The sequence below is a fragment of the Plutella xylostella genome, chromosome 8 (assembly GCF_932276165.1).
Source record: "Plutella xylostella chromosome 8, ilPluXylo3.1, whole genome shotgun sequence".
Lineage (NCBI taxonomy): Eukaryota > Metazoa > Arthropoda > Insecta > Lepidoptera > Plutellidae > Plutella > Plutella xylostella.
The window spans coordinates 7,658,137-7,683,140 of NC_063988.1; the positions used below are offsets into that span (position 1 = coordinate 7,658,137).

Genomic DNA, 25,004 nt, shown 5'->3' on the forward strand with positions numbered 1-25,004 from the left:
GTTCCTTGGACAAGGCATTAGCAATACAAATACCAACATTCATTTTAGAGCCAAGACTCAACATTATTTCAACCTAAGTACTTAAAATAAATTATACAGACGCATTAAAAACACAATACACATAAAATGGGTATTAGATCATTGATCACAACTTAAGTTTGCGTATTATAATATCTAAGCCATTGGACACAAGGTCGTGATTCCTTTGGACCGTAGTATAATTTGAAAGGGTTAACAAATCCGTGCCCTATTGTTAGGGGTCACGAGTCGCATTTCGTACTTACAATAATTAAAATAGTTTTTTTTTATTTTTATTTCCGTTCGTATAGAAATAGAGTTCTCTATTTAAATTACTAATGGACTTAATTCCGATTTATAATAAGCGGGTATTTGCATTTTTTCTGAGCTACGTACGACCCAGTTTGTTTAGTTCAAATATTAATATGGAATTCGAAGAAAAGCATTTGTATGTATTATTTTATCTACTTCTGGTGTTTCTTTTTCTCCTTTTTATATTTTGCAGCTCGCTCTTGTGTCTTATGGAAGCGATTGCGTAATATAGTACAGTTATTAGAATTAGCGGGAAATATACCTATTGGTTTTAAGTGAATTGGTGGTAAGTTCTTGGAAACAAACGAACAAATGCAATTTGAAAAGTACCTTGTACGTGCGATAGCTCCATTCACCTATGATTAAAATAACTAATTAAAGGGTGTTCGTTAAAAAAGCCTTAAGGGAACATAATTAAACAAGATTGCACATAAAACTTGATGTAACAATAAAAAATCGTCGAAAAAATATCTACTATGACAACGTTGACATCTCGTAATGTTGAATCTAATAATGTTTAATGTCCACTCAGTTGTTTTTCGAGTTTAATGCGCTCCCGCTATAAAAAGATAATTACAAAAATAATTGAAACGAAATAATAAAGGCTAAGAAAGGGGAGGTGGGGGCGATTAATGACGGGGTGGGGGAGGGGGGTGGGGGATAGTCGCGCATTACGACCGAAATAATCAACATAATTACACTTTTTACCCCGACTGCCCCCTTCCGAGCTATAATGACAAGATACTGTGGCGATGACTAGTTTCGAATCGAAAAGTTGCTTTAGTTATGTTCATACATTATTATCATCCTAATCCTAACTAATATTATAAATGCGAAAGTAACTCTGTCTGTCTGTCTGTCTGTTACTCTTTTACGCCAAAACTACTGAACGGATTTGATTGAAATTTGGTAAACATATGGTCTAGCTTTAGACCTTGAGAAAGAACATACGCTACTTTTTATCCCGCAATTCCCACGGGAAAACTTTTTAAGGCGAAGCGAAGCTCGCGGGAGTAGCTAGTTATCTATATTTTTTCTAAGCACTTATACTTTGTAAAATATAGCATGAGTTCTATGACGTTTGATTGACAGATGCTTATGCCTGGTAAATAAAGATCGTTTTCCGTTAAAAACAAACAAAGGACAAATAAAATGTATGGATTTGACAGCTGTCATAGGACTAAAGCTATATTTTACAAAATACAGTTTTGTTGTGACAGCTTTAACTGCTAAAAACTTAGTAACGTTGGTTTCAGAATCACTCCTATTATTAGGTTTTTAATAGTGTAGCACAGACTAGCAAATAAATAATTATATTCCACCAATTCTGCCATAATGATGCACTGAATTATATTGTTCTTTTGTGGATGGAAGTTACCTTCATCTGAGTAGCATTTTAGAATTATTCGAAAATGATCGCATTAAATTAAACCAATTACAAAACATTACTGCCTTATCTTATGGAATCATCTATCGTGATGACATCATAATAAAGTTTATGCTGTTAGTCCATTGGAAGCTATGAAAACCAGAAAATATGTTTTTTTAAATATATTTTTTGTCACAAATATATAAATGTATACATACATGTACGTTTATTTATGTAATATATAGATTTATATAGTGAATTAGTTAAGGATGTAGAAATATCCAAACGCTGATGCTAATAAATACAGCAAATATTGATCTTTAAAATATTATAATAAAATATTAGCTTCTCAAATACTGTAAACATAGTATTTTTCGCCTCATCACTACTGCGCGTGAGTCGCTCATACCCATACCTATACCTAAATACACACACAGACAACCAACCAAATTACGAAGAATCGCTACAAAAGTGAAGTACAAATTTCGGAACCAAATTTAAATCGCAAACGGAAATTCGAACGCACGATCTTATTAAAACTACCTACCCACCTCATTATCTTTAAATAAGTTTTTTTGTACCGTCAGCTGTGCCAGCTCTGTCTGCTACAATAAGAAAGATGAATCGTCTCTTATTAAAAAATCAGCTGTACTGTTTAAGTAATAGGGTGTATTTTATTTTCTGGATGAAGGATGGCTATATAATTAAGGATAATGTGGGCCTATTCAGTTGTCCGTCGTGTCGTGGACTCGCGATTGATAAGAGATTTTGAGGTTGACTTCCACGGATCACTCCGGATGGCGCTATAATTAATGAAATGACCGAAATGTTAAAATGTGTACACTTTTTACTTATATAAACGCTATAGGACCCAAAGGTAAGATTGAGGAAAGTAATAACTAAATAGTCTGTATCAAATCTACTTCCCTAGTATGTATAGAATGACACTAATAAACATTTACAAACTAAGTAATTTAAATTCTAATGAAACACTGACTCCTTGTGCTGGTAATGTACTTACTTAAAAGAAAGTAGAAAGAAAATCCTTTACTCAGCGTAGGTAATTCAGTTATTTCGTTTCAATAAGAGCTCAGTGGTAGGATTGGGGTGTTATTTGTTGAAAAAAATATTTTGCAATGACACTCCATCTAGTTAAATACCGTTGTGCTTTGGGCGTTGCACCAATAGTTGTTCACTCACAGAACAGAATCAACTCACACTGGGCATAGTGGCCACGCGGCAATGTTCAACAGAACCCAAAAACGAAACAAACAAAGACCAAGCCAACCGTTGGCCTTCTAATTAAAATGATTAACTTAATGGTCTAAGTCATTAGCGATTTTAATTCAAAATACTATTTATTTATTTTTCTTTCGGCGCAAATTATAAGTCTCCGCCATTTTATGGGTTTCAAACGCAATTTTTAACTTTTACGAGCGATTGTAATACTTGCATTTCTCTCTTATTATTTGTACTTATTCTGGAATTACATTATAATTGCCGGCGGTCCACTTTGACAAAGGGGTAGTGAGTGGGCATAATACGGATCGTAAAAGTGGCTCATAATCAACGCTCACAATTTGATAGGTTATTGTTGGGCAAACATTAAGAATTGTAATAAATGTAGCTTAATTATGTCGATGTAATAACTTTGATAATGCTTAATGGGTTCTGATATTATCATTGATGTTGTAGTTATACATATATTCACATCTTTTACTTACGTCTGAGTGGAGAGAGACATCATCAACCCATTGGGCATGAAACTTTATGGAAAATAGAGACGAAGCCTTATCTGTTATTTAACCACGGCTCATGATGATGATGCTGGGTTGATGTTAGCGATATCTCCCATGTCGTATCATACTGCGGCCGCTACACGGGTGCATTATCGATGTCGATAAACTCGTTTAATGCGTGTTCCACCAATCACAGCAGCGCATTTATGGCAAATCGCGATATAGTGACGTTTACCAACGCCAATAACAAACCCGTGTAGCGGCAGCAGATGCGGTATGAAAACCGCGCGTCAGCGATATCGATCACATATCTGTACATCTAGTATAGGTTTTGCAATTTTAGAAAACTATAAAATTTTACGTTTTCTTCTGTCATCTGTATACATTATCTGTCTAAAGTTGCATGATAGATTCCTCTAGAGGCGCCACTTTGTATGCGAGAACAAACAAACCTGCACTAGACCCTCTGAATAGGCCTTTAATCGGACTTTCCACACAGGTGTATAATTAGGTGAGAAAAACGTCATTAGTCTAATATAATCAGTTGTTTACAACATGATGTCAAGGGTTAATCTTATACGCAATTGCGTACTAATTATAGTCTCGGTGTTCACGTGACGTAAAGCATATTTTAAAGAGTATGTTTATGATAACATGGTAATAAATAGATCATCTATTTATGTTTACCCGCCTAATGCGAAAAGAAAAGGGTTTTATTTTAGCGTGTCTGTTTATGTACGTACTCGTACCTAGTGCTATTTGAATGTGTGGCCGCCTATTAGCAAACGCTAAACGTATTTGGTTGCCTGTCAAACGTCTGTCAGTTAGTACAAAATATATTTAAAAAATGATTTAAATACGTTTAGCGTTTGGTAAAAGTGACCCTATTGTAGTACACTCACGGGCAATGAAAAGGTTCCACTGAGAAAAACACCAAATTACTCTTTAACGGAAAATGGTAGCTTAATGACGCATTCTGCAACATTGAAGTACATTTAACAGAGCATCAGGATATTACCAACAAAATACGGTAATATTTTGTACAAATTTTAAATTAAATGTTCGAAAAAATTGGGGTCGTTTGGTGGCGGCATTTTGTGAGTGGAACTATTTCATTGCCCGGGAGTGTATTAGCTCAATTACAATTTCAATCATTCATTGATACATTTTAAAATTTACACGTCATAGTCGTTACACCCTTTTTTAATCCTCATCATCATCAGCTGTCCACTAACAGTCGCCCACTGCTGGACAAAGCCTTTTCCAATAATAACGTTAGTTAAAGTAACTCATACCTCATACCAGAGATTTTGGGTCTATTCCAATTGTGAATTTAAATTAATGGATTGATTTATACTTAGTACTATAACCACATGTATATGATCCCATCAATTAGGTACTAAGTAGTCGGCTAAAAAGGAAAATATATATTTAGAATCATTTTTCATTAAGCACAGTTTCGTCAAAAGGGATATGAGTACTTATGTTTAATTGTGAAATTGGCCCAACCATTGAAACAATAAACAAGTACCTATCAACCGAGTGGGCCATCCACTGTAATTACTAATAGGAAAATACACAAGACCGTATTTACTTTAATTAAATGATTTGAGTCACTGACTTTTATTGATAAATAAGTGCTTAAAATTTAGAGCATGAAATCGCGCTCCGAAATCGTCCTCCAAAGTGCCCGCCAAGCGTGGAGGTTATAGCTAGGACAATCTATTGAAATAACCATAAGAGGAACACCGTAAGATACTGTATGAGGTGTGACCAAAATATTTTTGACTATGAACGTACGATTTGTATCGACTTTTAAGGGTTTCCTGTATGAATTTGGGATGATTGTAATGGTAAAATGTTATGAAATAAGTCAAGTAGTTTTGGAGCCTATCCCGGTGGGCCGGCCCTGGTACCGCTGGTGTGACGCGGTCGAGGCGAACCTGCGCGCATCTACAAGCCGCAGACTGGACCGTCAGAAGTGACGATCTCTTGTATCGGAGGCCGACTCACTTTGGGTCCCTGAGCCAACGGAGTAAGTAACCAATACAAACAAATAAACAATCAAATCATTCCTCTCTAAGTATATTAGTCTAGCTAGGCGTAGATGCACAAATTTAAACGCAACGAACGCCACCCGCGGTTATCTATCAAAATACCAGGAGGGTGACTCTATACTGACGAAAAACGAACGAACGAGAGCTGTCGTGCAATCGGCACGTTTAATACAACGAGATAGAGTCGTGGCTCGCGCAGCAGCGCAGCCGAAACTTCGCCTTTTCCTTTTAGAGAGTGACCCCTCACCAGCCACGTGACGACGACACGTTAAATACCACCTATTAACACTAATGGCTATCGGTTTCCCACTACAGCTGCAAGAAATAATATTAAATAGAAACACTAATAATAAACCGAGATCTACGCACTGAGCAAACACATACAACAGAAAACAGTGTTTGGTCTGCCAATAGTGCTGGCTGGCGTTGATAGTTCAATACAGTATATAAAAATTATATTGAAATAATTAACAATAGATAGATATCCTCATTGCAATCTTCTTTTTTTTAACGTGTCAAGGCTATCACTAGAGTTGGTTTATCACCGTGGTGAAAGGATTAGTCAGTCAGAATAGCGGCAGTCGCTAAATGCCCAAGATTCGTCAGTGGTATATAAAAAGTACATTAAATTTGATACGTCACACAGGCTCTTTTCGTTCACCCTATTGCAATAATAAAATACTATCTGTACTACCACAAAAACTTTAAACACTGTTTAACAAGTGTTTAAAACGAAATTTGTCAGATTTTGTAGGCGTTTGACAGCGCTAAACACCTGTTAAATACTGTCTTAGTTTTTGTGGTAAGGCCCCAAATGTCCAATTATAACGCTCACACAATAACTCTCCTATCAGAATAAACGTGAAAATCTGCAAGCAATTCCCTACATTTCTGGCAACTCGCCTTCTCTCGGTCACATTCGACAGTCAAGACATACAGTGTGTGCTCAACCATTAATCTATCAACCAATAACGAGATCGTTAAAAACATTAACTGAACTGTTTAAGAGGCGATAAAAACTATGAATTTAACTATCGGGCGTATTTACGATGACTCGGTAAGCTGTGGAGTCGTGGCTAAGCGAACGGTAATACGATGATCCTAAAAAGCATACTTGGAAATACGATTATGGTTGGATCTGTGTCTATACGTAATGGTGTTTTTTTAGGCGGAGATGTTACAGGAAAAACTCTTTTTGGTTTACTTAAGGTGATCATAATATTGAATACTTACATTGAATGGATAAATGTAATTTAATGTTGTTAGTATAATAATACTTGATCAAATGCAATACGTTTACGCCTTCCATTTGTGCTCTATAAGTCGTTCCGTTCACGCAAAGGTTGCCTGGATGATATTACTTAGCGATAAGGTAGCCTATTGAACTTATTCAACATTACAACTGTTATACATTGTGTGTTACATCAATAAAGTTATATTGTATTGCATTGTGTGACTTAAAGTTGATAAAACCACAATAAGTTTGAGAGAAAGGTACCCATATCCTTTAATCCACTTGTCTAATTGTCTGAGTTTTTCTTGAGGCTTACATGTTTTTTTTGCTGACTGTACGTATAAATAAACCATATAAGAAGGAAATATTTCACAAGGTAAAGCAGTAGTTAGTTATTTATTAGTAAAATAATTTCCCAAGTATTATTTACACGAGCGAAGGGCTTTGCCGTGGATACTGACTAAAACCCGACCGATCCAAATTGAGTTCGCCAAAACATTATATTTAACCCTCTCCCAATCACCTTAAGATTTCCCTCCCCGAACCCGATTTATTAACGATTCTAAATACGATACATGAAAATGATACGTCCAGGAATGTTGGCCGATGGCCGGCCGCACCCGTATTACATTGCTCCGAGAACTCGTAAATCCTACCCTAAAACAACCAGTCTGTTTAGTTTGGAAGCTCCCATCGTAGTAATTATACAATAATTCATACTTTAATAAATACTAATAAATCCTCCTATACGCTCGCATTATCGACCATTATTACACGATGTAATTACAAGCAATAAATTACCAAATAATACATCAATCAGATGTGTTATAATTTTCTTAAATTTTTATTGTTTTTATCGGTTAAGGCACCGGCAATTTTATTATAATTATCATACGCGGCGGCCGGCCTAAATTGGGGTTGCTCCGGGCTAAGATCGACTTAATTATATATGTAATGTTTAATGATATATGCTTATAATAAGCTACCTGATCCGAGAGACGGGCATAAATCAAATATTTCATTAAAATTCGTTTCGATGCAACCCTTTATTTCCGAACTGTTATTAGTATCGCAGCGATTGCTATGTTTCGTTCTAAAACGCGTGTTTTTTCGAAGAAACACAGTTTTGCCTTGACGTTGATTAATGAACAGATTTTGTAAGTTCGATTCTGATTTCTGATTCGCGCAATTTCAACCTAAGCTTTTTGTAAGTGTAGTCTAAACTCTAATTAACGTAGATAAGGTAAGCTTAATGCTATTGTGATTGGCTTGGCTGATTAAAAATGTAGATTGTTATCAGAATGTGCCATGGAATAGGAACCAATATTGAGAACCATTAGTAGAATTAATTGAACCTAAATTATATATGTAGGTGACATTGACAATATAAATAAATTACCGTTAGTACAACAGGTTTTGATAGGTTTAAAATAAGAAAAAAATATAGGAACAAAAGTATGTAAATAAACCTTAAGCATTCAAGCTAGCTCTATTTACCTACTCATCAACTCATCAAAAAAATAAAACTACCTTTACCTATATGGATAAAACATACCAAAATACATTGGCCAAATGTACCGACCTATATATTATGCCACCAAGATACAGAGCAGAAATTGATGATACCTATATAAATTATTATTATACTTATGTGTCCGTCTAGGAATTCTCACCACGGTTGTCACCGTAGTCGCACTCTATACTTTGTTATATATTACATTGTGTGTACAAGTGTGTGTGTGTATCTGTAATATATAGATTTATTTATTTATTTATTTATTTATTTATTTATTCATCATCACACTACATAGCATTACAGTTATAAAGAAAAACCTTAGCGCTACATAGAGGCACAATAATAATAATACTTATTTAGTTATATAATAATAATTTATCCAACAAACTATTCAGACTCACAAAATTTCAGACATGCCTTTTTTAACTTTGGCCAACCATCCGCAAACACATCGACTTGTGGTGCCGAATCTATTATGGCATTCACCATCGTAGTGGCCCGAATTAGAGGCGATTGTTGCCGTGCCACCGAGCGCGCTGCACCCACCGCCAGCAGCCTGTGAGATCTGGCTCGCAGATACTTGTTAGGGGCAAACAGGCAGCAAACCTCACCAACCATATGAGGACATTCCGTCTCTCCTCGCAGGGTCCTACATGCCATTATCGCTAGGTTTAGATCCCGTCGAACTTCCAACGAGTTGAACCCCAGCATTCCCAGCAAGAAGCTAGTTGGATAGAGGTAAGGATAGTATCCATATTTTTAGATGATGCCTATGACAGCTGTCAAATCCATACATTTTATTTGACATTTGATCCGACGATGTGCGGCGTAGTTGCTGAAAAGTAGGCTTGCACTAAAAATTTAAATGCAATTAAATCAAATGCTGTCTTGCTTTGACAGTATTATCAAGTATTATGTCAGAGGATGAGATCATAGATTTAAATTTGATTAACTTTTTGGTGCAAGCCACCCTTAAACTGGAGATAATAAGGTAGAGAATGGTACTGACCAGAGCCACTGGCAAACAGGAAGTCCCTGTGCAGGGATGACGTCTTCAAGTAGGGGTAAAACAGCTTGCGGCCGGGGGTAGCAGCACACACAAAACTGAAAAAAACAACAACATTGTTAGTTTAAAAAAAAGGGTGAAAACAACTGAAAAAATAACAATATTGTTAGTTTAAAAAAAAAAGGTGGAAACGTAAATTTAAAGCAAAGTTTAAAGCCTGTTTCACAATCTGGATAAATAATTATTACATAAAAAAGGTGGAATCAATGCTAAAAGCATTTTCTACCAGCCAACTTCTAAGGTAAATGGAACCGGGTTGATAAAAAATATGATGCAACAATGTATAAAGATCGTTTTACACATAACTATTCTATCGAGTAGTATCATAATTAACTGTCAAGCAACTAAACTCGCTACTGTATTTTTATTGAAGTATAAATCGCACTTAAGTACTGATGGATCGTATCAGTTATCCGTCAGAGGACTAAGGTTACCGACATAGCTGTCAAAATATGCAAGCTGAAGTGGCAGTGGTCATATCTGCCGAAGAACCGATAACCGTTGGGGTAAACAGTGTACAGTAGGTAGAGTTCTTGAGTGGAAACCAAAAACAGGCAAACGCAGCGTGGGACGCCCTCCTGTCCTCTGGACTGACGACCTTAGGCGGGTAGCCGTAGTTGTTGGATGACGAAGGCCGAGGACTTTGGGAGAGGCCTATATGTCCAGCAGTGGATGATTATTGGCTGATGATGATGATGAAATCGCACTTAAGACGTAATTAGCTAATCCCACAGCTAAACCAAATAAAAAGTAGGCAACTTCTTACAGTATGTGAATGTATTGTAATCAAGCATACTTCTAGCTGGTTCTAGTGTAAACCTCGCCTTATTCGGTTGCACCATGGCAGTGGAGTCTTATGTTCAGCATTAGACAATTGTTGGTTGATGATGATGATTCTTTAGTTGTTACATGGTATTTAAGAAAGAATTTAATTTGTTGAGCGAATGAAGATATTATAGAGACTGACTGTTAAGGCTTTTTTAAAAACCCTGTACAAAAAATTAGCGTGTATGTTTTTGCGAGAATAAATCAATGGTCATACGCAAGTCATAAGTAACATTATCATTTCCCGATACAATACCTACATCTCAGTCATATAGAGTTCATCGTATACATTGGTTGAATGCAAAATGATCTCTACTCTGAAATAATTAAAAAAGATGAAAGGAGTTAAAAAAATAATCATAGGAAATAAATTATTAAAAGCCTTTGGACGTAGTGAAAGAATAGTAATTAATAGTTTCGTTGAACAAAGTTCAATTATCATCAAACCAGACCTAAAACGCGTCGAGTGGTTTAATGTGAGAAGTATGCGGCCAAAATGAATGTTTTTTCATATCTCGAGTATAATTATCATTGCATTCTCGATTATTTCGAGAGTTCATCAGATACAACCATGAAATATTTTATTGCGGCTTTTTTATTAAATAATTATACTCAATATGGACGAAAGATAATAGACAATCAGTGATGCATCATTAGCCGATAATTTGATTCTCAGAAAAAATATTTCATAATTACTTTTAAAGTTTAAAACTATTATTTAGGCGTTTAGTGCGATCTCCGACGCTCATTATTGACAAGTCGATTTGAAATTGGAACGACGCGTCCGAACTTCAAGTTAACATTTAAAAAAGGAACAAAATTTGTGCGACCGGCCAGCCAGCAACATAAAAAAGAAGGTTGAGAGCGGGGAGTTTGAAATGTAAGCGCGGTTCCGTAACCCCGATCTGGTGACGTACGTTAGAAGGACTCCTCAGGAGCGGGCCCACCCCCGCGGGTGCGGCGCGGCGGGGCGAGGGGGGGGGGGTACATTTTTCCCAAGACCACGTGTTCGACACGTGTGCGGGAAACTTTTCGGCGAAGTTTTTCTCGTGTCTCGTGCGAAAGTAGGCGGGGCTTGGTTTGTTACGTTTTGGTGCGATGCCACGTTTTTTCATAGGATCTTGTTCTTTAACCATGTGGTTAGTCTTTTTGTTAGTAATATTTCATCAAACACCTGCCTACTGTACTAATGTCTGTTTAAACGGTGGTATTGTGTCGATGTGGCACATACAGTCTATCTCACTTCCTTTCATAGCACATTTATTGTTTCTAGATGGTCTTTTACCACGTGTTAATTTGATATACGTATCTCATCACGCCATTCTACTGAAGACCAATTTGAGATCACGATTCAGCCACACATTTGAATACGTAGTGATAATCACAAAATCCAAATTACATGGAACCAATTTTAAATTATCTGAGAACATTACACCGGAATCGGGCAGTATCACATCTCTTACCGACAACACTATCACAGTTAATTTTAATCGATACCGATATAACCCGTGCCTAACACGTCATCATAAACTTAGAATGGCCGCAACCAAATGTTACAGAGTTCTAGGCAACCATAAGTTTGAAAAACCTTTCGTAAGTACAAATATATCTCTAACCGTATCGCGGACATCAAGCAAACGCCGTGTCTAGAAAATTCTTTAATTGAACTAATGAGAAGAAATTACAATTTTTATTACGGCCATAATGATTACGATGCCTTAAAAATAATAAAAGCAATTAGAGATTGATAGCTGTGCTCGGAGCCGTCACGTCATCCTTGTCTCCCCCGCGACTGCTTGCGAGTGTGAAAAGAGACATAAAATGTCTACTGATTAGATGTAATTGCTCAAATGGTTAATAAAAGCTGTTGTCAGGGTTCTGTTTGTCATAAAATAGCAAGTCCCGGTTTCTGTACGGTGTAGGCACATGTTCAATCTAATCGCTAATCTTGCCTATCGGACTTTTTCCTACCTGTGATTCTCATATTTCCTTTACAGTGCGTTTAGCGTTGCGTAGGTGTTACATCTTGTTCCTCATAATGACGACAGTATCAGCAAAAAATAATACTATTATTGCAGTTGAGATATCCTTTGATTTGGAAAGCGTCTTCATTTGGAAAGTTCACATATCTCCGTAATGTGTCCAAAACTGAAGATACATAGATGTATATATAATATTTATTTATTTAACTCTTTATTGTAAAAATATTACAAATAAAAGTACAAAGGGTGGACTTTATATTCTTTATTTGTACACGGAAAAGAATAATTACATTAACATGTTGTCTAATTTAGTTTGTAATTTGGCACAAAAAAAACTTATTTCGTAACCTTATCGTATAAAAATAAAATATGGACTTACAAACTTCCTACAATCCTCTTATAAGTTCTATTATTATGGATACTTTCAAAATCTGACAATCATTTTTTTATCGCTTTTGTGGGCCGCTACTTTTCTTCATAGGATTTCATTTGTAACATTTTTTAATCAAACAAAAAACAAACTATAAACATAGGCTCATGTTTACATTGTGATTTTGCTAATTAGATTTATAATTATTAATACGATAGTGTGTCCAATTATAGCGTTATGACGTCAAATAATAATCTACATATCATTATGCTGATGACTTCGTGTCCTATACCTATAGTTGAAGCACCTATAGTAGAGTTAGCACTAAATAATATGTTGGTATAGTGTGTAAAATTAATTAGTAAGTACTTAATTAATAAGTGGTAGTAAATAAATGCATTATCCATCTAAATATCACCCTTATAAAAATAGTAGGGTATCTACACTGTCTACCTACGTATTTTTGTTTATTGTTATTAAAAAAATATAAATAAACCTAATATATCTGAGGGTCTTTTTAAAAAATTCAATTAAATAGCTATAATTTCTTATTAATTAAGTTGTTAAGTACGTTTTTGAATATTCAAATAATAATACATTGTTGTTTTCTTCAATATTATTAGATAAGTTTTGTTTTTAATTATTGTAATAAATCCGTTTTTTATAGGTACCTACTTCAGTATACTTATTTAAACGTAAAATTGTAATACTTGAGGTTTTTGGGATGCTATTATAATCATGATTCATTTATTAAGGTTCAGTGTGGGCTTTGATAATTACATTAAAATACAAACATGAACTTATTTAGAAGCAAAGTATACTGGTAATAGCTGTGATGGGTACAATCAAATATGAATCATAGAGTGAATTATGGTAGTAGAGTAGGGCCTCACTAATCCAGACAGGCTAAAAATCGACCCTTGGCAAATTTCGTATTAAGGATTGTTGTCTACAGAATATAAATAATACCTATACGTAATTTTTCCTTTAGAAAGTAATGAATTGAAACCAAGGAGATAATGTTCACTATTCCAACAACCCAAAACAACAGGATACAGAACATAAAAATATAATGTAGGAATATGTTATTATAAGTATTTTATATTATTATCATTTTTATTTGTAAAATATATAGATAGTTTAGTTAAAAATAAGTACTTAATATTTTATTTTAATAATTACTTCATAATGTTTAATTTAAATAATTACCATGTAGGAATATATTTATATATGTAGGTATATAATTTGTATAAGTAAGTATATCTCGGTGTTTCGTTTTAAGTAGATAAACTTCTCTCCTCTCAGCCTATCGCACTACCAACCAATTTCTCGACATCACCAAAGGTTAACTGGTAGAGAATGCTACTAGCATTAAGTTCGCCTTTGTACAATGTTTTTTATGTGAAATAAAGAATTTATAAAAATAAAATCTGATAAAGACGGAATGTCAATGGCAGTTAAAAAATATTCATTATTTAGACATAAAACAAAATGAATACTTTTTCCTTTGAACTGAATGTTAATGAATAAAGGTTTTCGATGCGCACGCGACGATAGTGTAATTCTTTAGACAATTGTGTAGTTTACCTAGTGGTCCTAAACTGTTTTTATAAGTACTTATAAATACACACCATTGTACGTAATTTTCAGTTCTATATTTTAAAATAATTCTCAGGAGTTTCTTTTGCCCTATTTTTCTCCAAGGATATAAGAGACCCTTTTTCCGAATGGGGCGATAGTTTTTAATAGTTGTCTTTCGTTAAGAACGTTTCATTTTTACAATGAAGAAAACAGCTTTACTTCTTTCTTTCTTTTTGAAAATCTTCCTCATACATATATTATCACTGTATCGTTGTGCAGGTCAATTAATGACAACCCAACAACAGTATGGCAGTGGCCAAGGGTAGTCTCCAGTTTTCCCTCAATTGTCCGTATTTTTGTTCGGATTACAGGGATCACCGAACTAGCAGGGGTCCGGATTAGCAAGCATCTGTTGTTCATTCGAAATTTAAGATCTAGGAAACCGTAGACATTCTGTTATATTTAACTTTAGCAAATGAAGTGTTGATGTTACTGAAATAAACAGATAGACCCTGACATTTTTAATGATTAGATACGGCAGCCAGAGCTGAAATGGGGGAATGTCAGTACGAGTATAGCAAAAGTTATTGGCTATATGTGGCCGTCAGCAACTGTGGTTTGTCAATATTTATGTTTGTATATTATGCGTGTGTAAGTTCATATATCGGTAGGGTTGCATAAAGCTGTACTTTGAGCTTTGCAACTAGTTTTTTTGTTGTTTCGTCCTTTATATAAACTCTATAGGATTAGGAAGTGTTTAGTTTAAACCTAGCCTACTAATACCTGCTAAAATGATGTAGTTTGGTAAAAGGTGTATTATTAATAGGTAGTTGTCATTTTCTTGGTACGTTTGTAAATCTCAAGACAAGAGTACTACTGTTTCTCTGTTATCATTTGATTGGATTCTACATTAGTTGGTCATTTTAATAGTTTTTTAGACGTAATTTTTTAACATTAGGTAGATATTACGTTATCGTATTTCCTTTAATTTTAAGTGATCATGTGATTTTCCTATTTTAATATGATTTTAATAAACTTCTTATTGGTATTTATTGTGAAGTAATATTAATTGAAATCTGATTGCTTTAGGAATTATTAATTATTCATAGCCTGTATTGTGTAATTTGTGTATGATAGGTAATATGAGTCATGTTTATTTTATTTCAATTTTTAAAAATCTAAGTACACAGTTAATAATTTTACTCATCTAAATTATTATTTGTCACACATCACATTGGTGAGACATCTTTGGAATAAAAAATATATTAAAAGAGTATTTACTTACGTGTGTACCGTTTTATATGTCTTAATGTTTATTTCTTAAATTGACCAACAACATTTTTAAAGAAATAAGTAAGTATTTGAAAATCTATACAAATCTGAATCTTAACATTCTTAACCCTGCCGTTGGCGCAGTAGGATATTAATTCCAGGTATTTCAGAAAGTGTACAAAAAGGAAAAAAAAAACGAGCGATTAATGTTAAACAAAAATAGGCTCTCTTGAACGAAATACGCGTGTATCGGAACCAATCAGGTGTTTTGTGCCGCCACGCTCCGCCCATAACCAAACTTCACATTTTAAACGTAGTTTCGCGACTTTTGAAAAAAAATGAAACACGTTCTCATTTTATTTTGCCGTTCATCTGTACGTAAATATATAAGTTTGCGTTTGATGTAAAACATAACGTTCTACACTTATAAATTTTTTATTCTACATGTGAAATTAATAACCTATTTTTTTATTTATATTTGCTAACAAAAAATATTTCACCCTAAGGTGGAATTTCACCAAACGCTAAACGTATTTAGTCACCTGCCAAACGTATGTCAGTTAGTGCAAAATGTATTTAAAATTTGATTTAAAAACGTATTACGGTTGGTAAAAATTACTCGACAAGTATAGAAAAATATTTAAGTTATTAAAATAAGTTCTTCATCTACTGAGCAGTAAATATAAAAGGCAGCAAATAAGTATTAAAAAAACTAAATTTTATCCCCTTCGACAAATTAGTCAGGCAACTCATGCAGTAAAATACATTCTGAGAACACTTACAACTGTCAGATGTTTTCGCGATCGAAGACGCGGTTTAATTTGTTTTCGAAACAGTGACGTCCGCTAATTAGCCGGCACTCGCTGATTCATCACTTTGTAGCTATAGCGTCTCGACGACCAGTCGGCGATAATTACTGCAACACCGCAAATGTCTACGCTTCAGCAGCAAAACAATCCAAACACACGTCACAACCGATAAACACGTTACAAAAATTCGAACGCTCCCAAAAGTTTCAAAACAGAAGTCCGTAAAAGAAGCGCGAAATTGTTTTTTTTTTCAACTGTCAAACGCGACGCGGGAACTACGCTGAAGCGGCCGTCCACGCCAGTTCACTGACGTTCACTAGTCGGCGTAAGTCGAGGTGAAGAAGGCAGCGGTCTCGACCAACCCGCCTTTCGTTCGTCTCACTCTCGCGCGGCGCTGCCCGCAAGCACCATTTTTACGGTTTAACCGATTCAATTCAATTCAACTCAACTCAATTGTCGTGGCGCGGTGCCTTCGCGCCGGACGCTAGAGTGAGACGCATAGTCCAACCCTTTTCAGGAATAAAACTTTAAGAAAACTTTACAATTTATGAAAAAAATCTTGTATTAAATTCGTGCCACTTCGAACAAAATCTTGGATGCAAACGACAGCGTCCGGTGCGTTGGTCAAGAGTCAGCGATCGGAAAAGCGAAATAGAGCCTTAACGTTGGTTTAAGACGTGACGTATTTGCGGATAGGCTGTCCCGCTCGCGCCACTATCGTCCGGCGGGCGGCGCGCGCGGGTGCGAGAGAGAAATCCGCGCACGGAGAGGCGTTACCGTTTCTCTCGGCTTCTGCTTTTGGGTGTGTAAAGTTTTTAGGCCCAAACACGTAAAAATGCATCTTGAAAAAAAGTTATGTATTAAAAAAAGAAGCTTATTGCGCGGTGGGGGGACATTAACGCGAGCGGGAGGTGGCGAGTTTGGTACGTTTTTTCGCGTAGTGTTATTTTCGGGGGTGTTCGTAGAACTGGACAATGCATTATCGGCCGCGGCCCGCTCCATGCATCGCCTTGGACACACCAACTTCTATTCAACTGCCTAGTTCTGAATGAAATGTTTTGGCAGCATTCGATAATTGAACTGTTTTATAGGTCTGCAATGTTCGATGTATTGCTAGGAGGCAGTTAGTTCTGGATGGTAACGTGAAAAAGCGACTGTGGAAGTTTTCAACATGAGAGTAAATTTTCATAAACTAAATCAATTAATGAAAAAAAAATACCTTTAATTACCTGACATGCATTTTATAGGGTTAATCAATTGGCACCTATAACCAGCTAAAACAAAAGATTACACAGTAGCCGATTGACTATCATTTGTCAATCGAAAGGTTGATGAAGTTTTAATATAAACTTTTGTTTATATTAAATTTCCTCCTCAACCTTTCGATACCTAAGACACTATTTACCAACATCTTCTAGATTTTCTTTTCCTTCCTCATGATTCTAATATATTTTTTATTTTATTTATGCACTAATTATTAGGTGTACTCTATTTCTAGAAATAAACTGACTCATAGTTATTTAATATACCATCAGCAGTCATCAACTTTGTCAGTTGGGATCTCCCAAGCTACTGAACGGAATCACTATGGTGAACACCCATTTTCCTCAACCACTTTGAATAGCTCCAGTTTAGCACCACCAAAGAAGACCTGCTCAGCACGGATATATTAGTAACTAGCTGTTCCCGCGAGCTTCGCTTCGCCTTAAAAAATTTCCCGTGGGAATTCCGGGATAAAAAGTAGCCTATGTTTTCCCAGGGTCTAGACCATATGTATACCAAATTTCATTCAAATCCGTCCAGTAGTTTTGGCGTGAAAGAGTAACAGACAGACAGACAGACTAAGTTACTTTCGCATTTATAATATTAGTTAGGATATTAGTTAGGATTAATCAAACTTTAAGCAGCATCGCTGAACTGTCAAAAGCATCTGTCAATTCCTTACAAATTATGTTGCATAAGGATTGTCCGTTGGCAATGTGCGGAGTCATACAGCTTTGAACTCATTACCAACAAATCACAATATTTCTATAAGACGTAGACGTAGGGCTGGAATGGTCATCAAATATCACATATTTCGCATCGCTGAAGACATATTTATCATTGCAGAATCTTTTTCAGGAACCTGGCGAGATCCTAGTGACTGAAGGAATGCTTTCCACCGACTTATAACTGGTTCTGATAGACAAGATCTCAAAAGGAGACTACGAACAGCTGCCCTACCACCACCGCACCTCTGCAATCAACAATCCTTACGCAGCATTGCTTAATTATCTATCCAAATTTAGATAATTTATATGAGGCTAACATTTTTTTCACAGATTAGGAATGCTGTTGGCTTGCTTGATTGTCAATGTGCAAGGTAAGGCAACAGGCAAACGCGGGACGCCCTCCAGGTCGCTGAAACCACTAGGCCAGGAAGTAAGACGATAGTAGTTGGATAAGAAAGGCCGGTGAGTTTATATTGTGGCATTCTTTGGGAAAAGACTATTCTCATTAGGGGCATTGATGATGATAGTTTGTGGGAAAGGTGAGAAAGCACTGTCTTAATCTTCATCAGGCCCTGTGATGTCTAATCAGCTCGACCCTACCACCACCGACTCATTAACAATTAAAAATTGTTAATCGCTAATGTTCGGTGGTGGTAGTGGTATGGTGGTAACCTCACAATAAATTGCAATCATGGACATAATATGGGTCGAAGCGTAGAGCTTTACCTCGATCCTAAGACAATTAAAGCACTCGTATGACAAAAAATATACACTTACTAGACACTTTCATCGTGACAAAAACTGCAGCTTTGATGACAAAAAAACTGCTCACCTTTTTTGTAGTGAAATAAAAATATAAGTTATAAATGTAATTATCTGATATGAAAGAAGTGGCTAAAGAAGATCGTTTATGACTCTTTTGTGATTGAAAGCCATAGTTTTGACGGAACGTCTCCTATACCAGTCAGTATCGTCACGTGTACAGTGGAACCAATAGATATATCTGCTCACCATGTAAGATGCTCAACTTTTTGGTCACCCTGTTAGACAAGGGCATAATACAATAGTTGAAGGATATAACAGAGGAGATTGAGATTTCGCTCCAATAAGTATCGAGATATTATTAAAGAAGTGTTTGATCTATGGAGATATGATACCATTTTTTCCACCACAGCAACTAGCAACTGTAACACGTTACAAACTATTATTATGTTTTCCAAGGAATCAAAATAATACCTTGACTTGTATTAAAAATATACCAATTAGCCATACATAAAGTAGACAAAAAAGAGTAAGTAACTCCTACGTTTACTATTTTTATTACTTCCATATACAGGAATATCGAACAACAGTGATAGTAAACGGCTGCCAAACGGTCACCAGCCGATTGCCGAATTTCGTCGAAAGCACTTTAATAACTAATGAAAATAAATGAAATGGCCGTCGACAGACCATCGACACGTCGGACCAGACAAGACAGACGAACAACAGAGGCATTAAGTACAAGTTGTAAATAGTAACACTAGTTGTAAATAGCTGCAGTACGTCACGAGTTCGATTCTACCCAGTTTGACCAAGTTATAAGGAACTGGGAATAAAAAGATGTGACATTTGTATTCTGTGAACATCAAACTACTTTTTCCAAAACGGCGATATGGTTCACAACCTATCAGGTGAGTACAAATGTGCTGCGAAATGTGGGTGGCTCACCTCTGACTACCCCTTCGGGGATTACAGTCGTGAGTGCATAGGTATGAACATCAGAAGTCGTAGTCAAACGCCTTTTATCCCTTGCTGTCGACCTTACGGAGGCCACTGACGATCAAACGGAAGTCATCTCAGTGGATAAATATAAATTGAGTCATGCCACGAGTAAAATGGACTGCGTATTCATATGCAGCAAGGGCTATTTTGAACTTTGAAATTTATTGGAACACAATAATCTACTCCTGCGCAGTTGGATAGTCACAAAAGAGATTCCTTAGAACATCGCCTAAGAGGAATATACGTGAATCTTTAAAAAAATATATATTCAAGTGCCTGTAACTGTAATCAGACCACAGTTAATATTTAGTGGTCGACAGTCAATCGTACTACTGTATAAAAACTATTTATAATCTATTTCATATTTGTTGTTTATTTATAATTATTTATAATCTAGTAAAAACTAATATGTTTACATAAAGAAAATATTTGATGAAAAGATACCTTGAAACAGTTGGATATTCAAATTATTATATCACTTCTCTTTATTTAGTCTAAGGTTCCATTTGTTGTTAATAATTGATGAGAGCTTCCGTCTAGATGTGGGGCGGGTCAGTCTAAAAATTAGCGAAAACTAACCTAATACAAACTTATTTCAGTGGAGGGTTAACTGAACGTCTGACGTTGAACAAAGGTCAAGAATTGAGCTAAATATCGCGCTATTTTCTGAGACTGACGATGTGTAATTTAGGATTTATTAGATTTTTTGGTGACTTGACTTTTCAGTTATTCTTGTTTTGTGTTGTGTTTGTATTATTAAGAAGAACGAGTAGAGATACTCTAGATACAATACATATATCGCAGCCGGATCGTGTAATCCGCCGTATTACGGCTAGCTGCAACTTACAGATATATATAAAATTAATAAATTAAAGCTTTAACTCCTAACATCTTTAAGCTGAAGTGTCAGTGGTGTGGTGGGGTAAGCGAGTTACCGAGTGGAGACCACGAACAGTAAGATGCCCTTTGGCCCGCTGGACCGACGACCCTTAGACATATGGCCGGTAGCGGCTGGATGAGGAAGGCCGAGGACAGTGTTGTGGCGCTCCTTGGGATAGGCATATTTCCTGAATAACACGATTACAGTCTGATGCTAATGTTTTTTTTTTTTAAGTCAATAAAAATATATATAAGTATTTTCGTAAAAAACTATTCTTGCATAGTATAAAATTTTATCCTACCTACCAATTCACGAATGAATTCATTTAAATAAGCTTTAAATAGATGGCATGTTTCATCTCTTATAATTTCAGCAGTTCCCATACTGGTTGATGTAAATGGGCCACCCGGAATATCTGTGTATGTTCCAGACAAGTGTTTGTGGATAGTTTTTCCCGCGTCTGTCTAAGAGGGAGCGAGTCTTCAGTAGGTCAGCAGTGAGCTATTCTTACCTCATGCCAAGTCTGGCCCAAAATGGCTATCAATTAGTACTAAGTATAGGTTAACTCCTGAGGCCTTCGGGCAGCTTGAAAACATCTGACAGTCTGGTTGCCCACTTGGGGACACTGGGGTCCACCAACCCGCACTTGGCCAGCGTGGTGGACTAGGCCTAAAACCCTTCCTTCATTGGAAGGAGACCCGTGCCCCAGCAGTGGGGACGTGATGGGTCGTGATGATGATAGGTTAACTGATTAACTTAGCAAAGCCTACACGTATGAAGTCCGTGATCAGCTTTCAAAGTGTTGAGTAAAATTAAGGGAAATATCATCACCATCTGTTTATTGCAGGAGTCAGCACATAGGTCTCTCAAAAAAGTGCAACAACTGTCTATTCTCGTATTTGCTTCCGTCTTTCCAGTTTTTTTTAAACTATTAGCGAGAACTCTGTATATGGTTTTTAATAATAATCCAGCGTTGCAAAATGAGAACAAAAAGATTGCCAGCAAACAGCTCAGAATAACTCGAGACCACATAATAATGAATCAGAATAAACTTGAAAATTAAAGCAAATCTTCAAAACAAGCGCTTTTCTTCTCTAGGGAGTGTAATATTTAAAATGGCGTCCATCAGATAACGGCCTCGGATTTAATCCCCAAAGTTCGCCGTCTTATTATAATAAACTAATTAATGATAGAGACCAACAATTCATTATCGGAGCAAAATTGCCTTCCGAACAATAATGATAATAAGTGTAATTAATTATAGGAAGTTGGTTGAAGACGACCGGTGGGTGTGGAGGGGGGGAGGAGGGAGTTTCAAAGGAAGACTTTTGGAGAAGGCTTTTAAGGTAAGTGTTGACGACGCCTTATTATGAAGCCTATGCAATCTTAAGTATATAATGTGTTAATTTGTTCAAAGACTTCACTTTGTAAATAAAGCCTTCCAAACTTCAAACCGAGTATAATTATAATTCTGCACCTCTACATCAGCTAGCCAGCTGCCAGCATTAGTAAGCGTCCACCAATCGTTATCCTGCGTATCCCGCCAAATGGATTGTCATAAATGTATGGAGAAACGGCGCCAGCAATGCTTATGAAGTACCTAGTCGCATTTGTGTCAATTTTAATTCTACAAAGAATACTGAATTCTGTACGTCAGTTGCGTGCGATGCCGACAGGTGGACGCTTACCTTTAAACTTCGAGTAATAAATTATTGCTATCTTCATTGGTGGAAATTAACGCCAAAAACCAGTAGGAAGATGACTAATAAAATATGAAGATGTTGATTATTAATTATTAGGTAAGGAGATAATTTGTGTCTCATCCGACGACCACCATCAACCGCAGTTGGACCTAGGCCCGACTACCACTAACTTTTTACCATTTGCCATATTTGGTAACCAAAATTTCTATGGTTTGTACCAAAACTTGTCATATTTCATAACTAAACTATCCATATTTAAGAACCGCAGTTGCCACATCCATACATCTGCACAGCTCGTGGAACGTAAAGGGTGTGAGTCGGGAGGTCAGCGTTGTCGCGCGGCTGACGGCTTTAATCATTGTTACTGATAATTAAAATTTAGATGAAAATTTTATTCCGCAAAGAAAACTGATAATTTATGTATAAGAAGTTAAGTTTGTGTTTTCAGCCGTCTTGAGATTGCTTATTCATGTTAGAGGACATCGGATTGCGTAAGATTGTGGGTAGCCAATGAATGTAGAGAGATTTGTGCTGATCACTGGCAAAAAGGCCAGTAGAGCAGAGCCCTTTATGGGCCAGCATTGCGATTCTATAAAGCTAATTTTCAATACTCGATTCTGAATCCGGAGTGAGTTTTCAAATTGGCATTCTGTAATTTCCGTAGACGCATCGAATTTCGAGATTTTGACAAATAATGTATGAGATGACATATAATGTCATTACTGTTCGAACGTGAAGTGAAAAGGTGAAGGGAGAATGAAGAAGAGTCGAAGTGAGATGTGAAGTGAAGTCTGATTTTACAGAATCGCAATGCAGTAGTGGAATAATTTACTAATCCAAAGGCATGATAGCTGAAACCTCACTATTCTTTCAGTCTTGGGCGGGAGACGTCCGGCAAACACTACAGCTCTAGATAAAGGTTCATCACCGTGGTAAAACGAGTGTTCAGCCAGACAGTCGCTGACTGCCAATGTGTGATGGACGTAGGTATACAGATAAGGAACAGGAGAGGAGTTGGGTCATTCGGTAAGCCTCCTTTAGTGCTTGTGGCTCTTATTACAATGGGACTAATACTAGTATCAAAAATTCGATGCAGATTGTGCACCGGTACCTACTAATACCGTACCGCTACCCATAGAGTATATAATGAAGCAAAATAACCAACTTATCAACATAAACCCGCGCAAATTACAAAATCACTCTCCAATTCCTACCTGACCTCCACTCATGGCCATTTTAACGAGGTTTATCGGCCCAGCTGACTCAAGGAAGACGCAAACCGAGTTACCCGCGGCCACATAAAGAGGTGGACGAAGCCTCATTACGTACCGTATCGTCCATAAATACATTATCACGGGGGGCAACAGTGGGCCGGCTACAGGGCGGCAGGTTATCGAATTAAAACTTCACAAGCAATAGGTAGTGAGTTGAACACTGTATTAATACACCATGTATAATTCGTTCGTCGGACAAGCTTAGGTGTGCTCCGAACGGGTTAGGTGTTTTGGTTTTGAGTTGATTGATTTAATTCTAAATTTATGGTGAGCTGAGAATTTGGCGATTAATTTCCTTATTAGACGTAGTGATAAGTAGAGACAAAATGTCGAATGACTTACGGTGAAATGTTTTTCATTAACAAATGCTCTGAAAGTTGGTAAGAATTACCAGAAAAGGGCACAGAGACAGATGTTTCTTCCTTTAATGTACTATAGTTGTGTGTGTTTCTAAAGTTCATATTTAAAAAAAATAAAAATATAAAATATGTGGGGACATCTCACACACGGCCATCCGACCCCAAGCTAGGCAGAACCTGTGTTATGGGTGTCGGACAGCTGATATATGTACACAAATACATAGATAGATAGATATACTAAATATAAATATCAACACCCAAGACCCGAGTACAAATATCTGTCTTTAAACAAATATCTGCCCCAGCCGGGAATCGAACCCGGGACCTTCGGCTCAGTAGTCAGGGTCACTAACCACTACGCCATTCGGTCGTCAGCATTTAGCTGTTAGTTACAGGAAACAAAACTCATAGTCAAGTAAAACCTATATCTTGCCATCCGACTAAAACCTAACCACGACACAACAACCCATTTATCACTAATGTGTACATATCGCGGGCTTCATGGCAAAGGGGCGTAAGCGCAAAAAATCGATTTTGCGTTTTTCATGCCAATCGATTCCTATACTAGTAATACACGTTCTGTAATTTTTTTGAAATTTTCAGTAAACTAGATTTTGAGATATTCATAAATAACATAAAGGCGTATACGATGTATCAATAATTTTGTGTCGTGTCAAAAAGGCGTATAGACGGCGTATAAACATCAGTAGGACGCACTTCAATAATTTCGCCATGTCAGAGAGGCGTATAGACGGCGTATAAGAATCAGTGGGGCGCATTCGAAGAATTATCGCCATGTCATATAGACGTATGTGCATTTTTTTAACAAAATAAAATGACAATATGCTTTCACTGTTGATATTGATGCCTAGTCCTTTCCAGT

General features: G+C 36.4%; 1 protein-coding gene across 6 annotated transcripts in view; it reads right to left on the bottom strand.

Annotated features, from left to right (window-relative positions):
- LOC105390372 (POU domain, class 6, transcription factor 2) overlaps window positions 1-16,507 on the bottom strand; it is a 106,602-nt gene extending 90,095 nt beyond the window's left edge. Inside the window, exons 1-2 of one of the 6 annotated variants that reach the window (XM_038114813.2) lie at window positions 16,124-16,507; window positions 9,255-9,349 (exon numbers count right to left, since the gene is read on the bottom strand). The gene's annotated coding sequence lies outside the window, so the exon portion shown is untranslated. The remainder of the gene's footprint in view (window positions 1-9,254; window positions 9,350-16,123) is intronic. The other 5 variants (XM_038114814.2, XM_038114818.2, XM_038114812.2 and 2 more) reach the window with 5 other exon arrangements.
- Window positions 16,508-25,004: the final 8,497 nt, after the last annotated feature.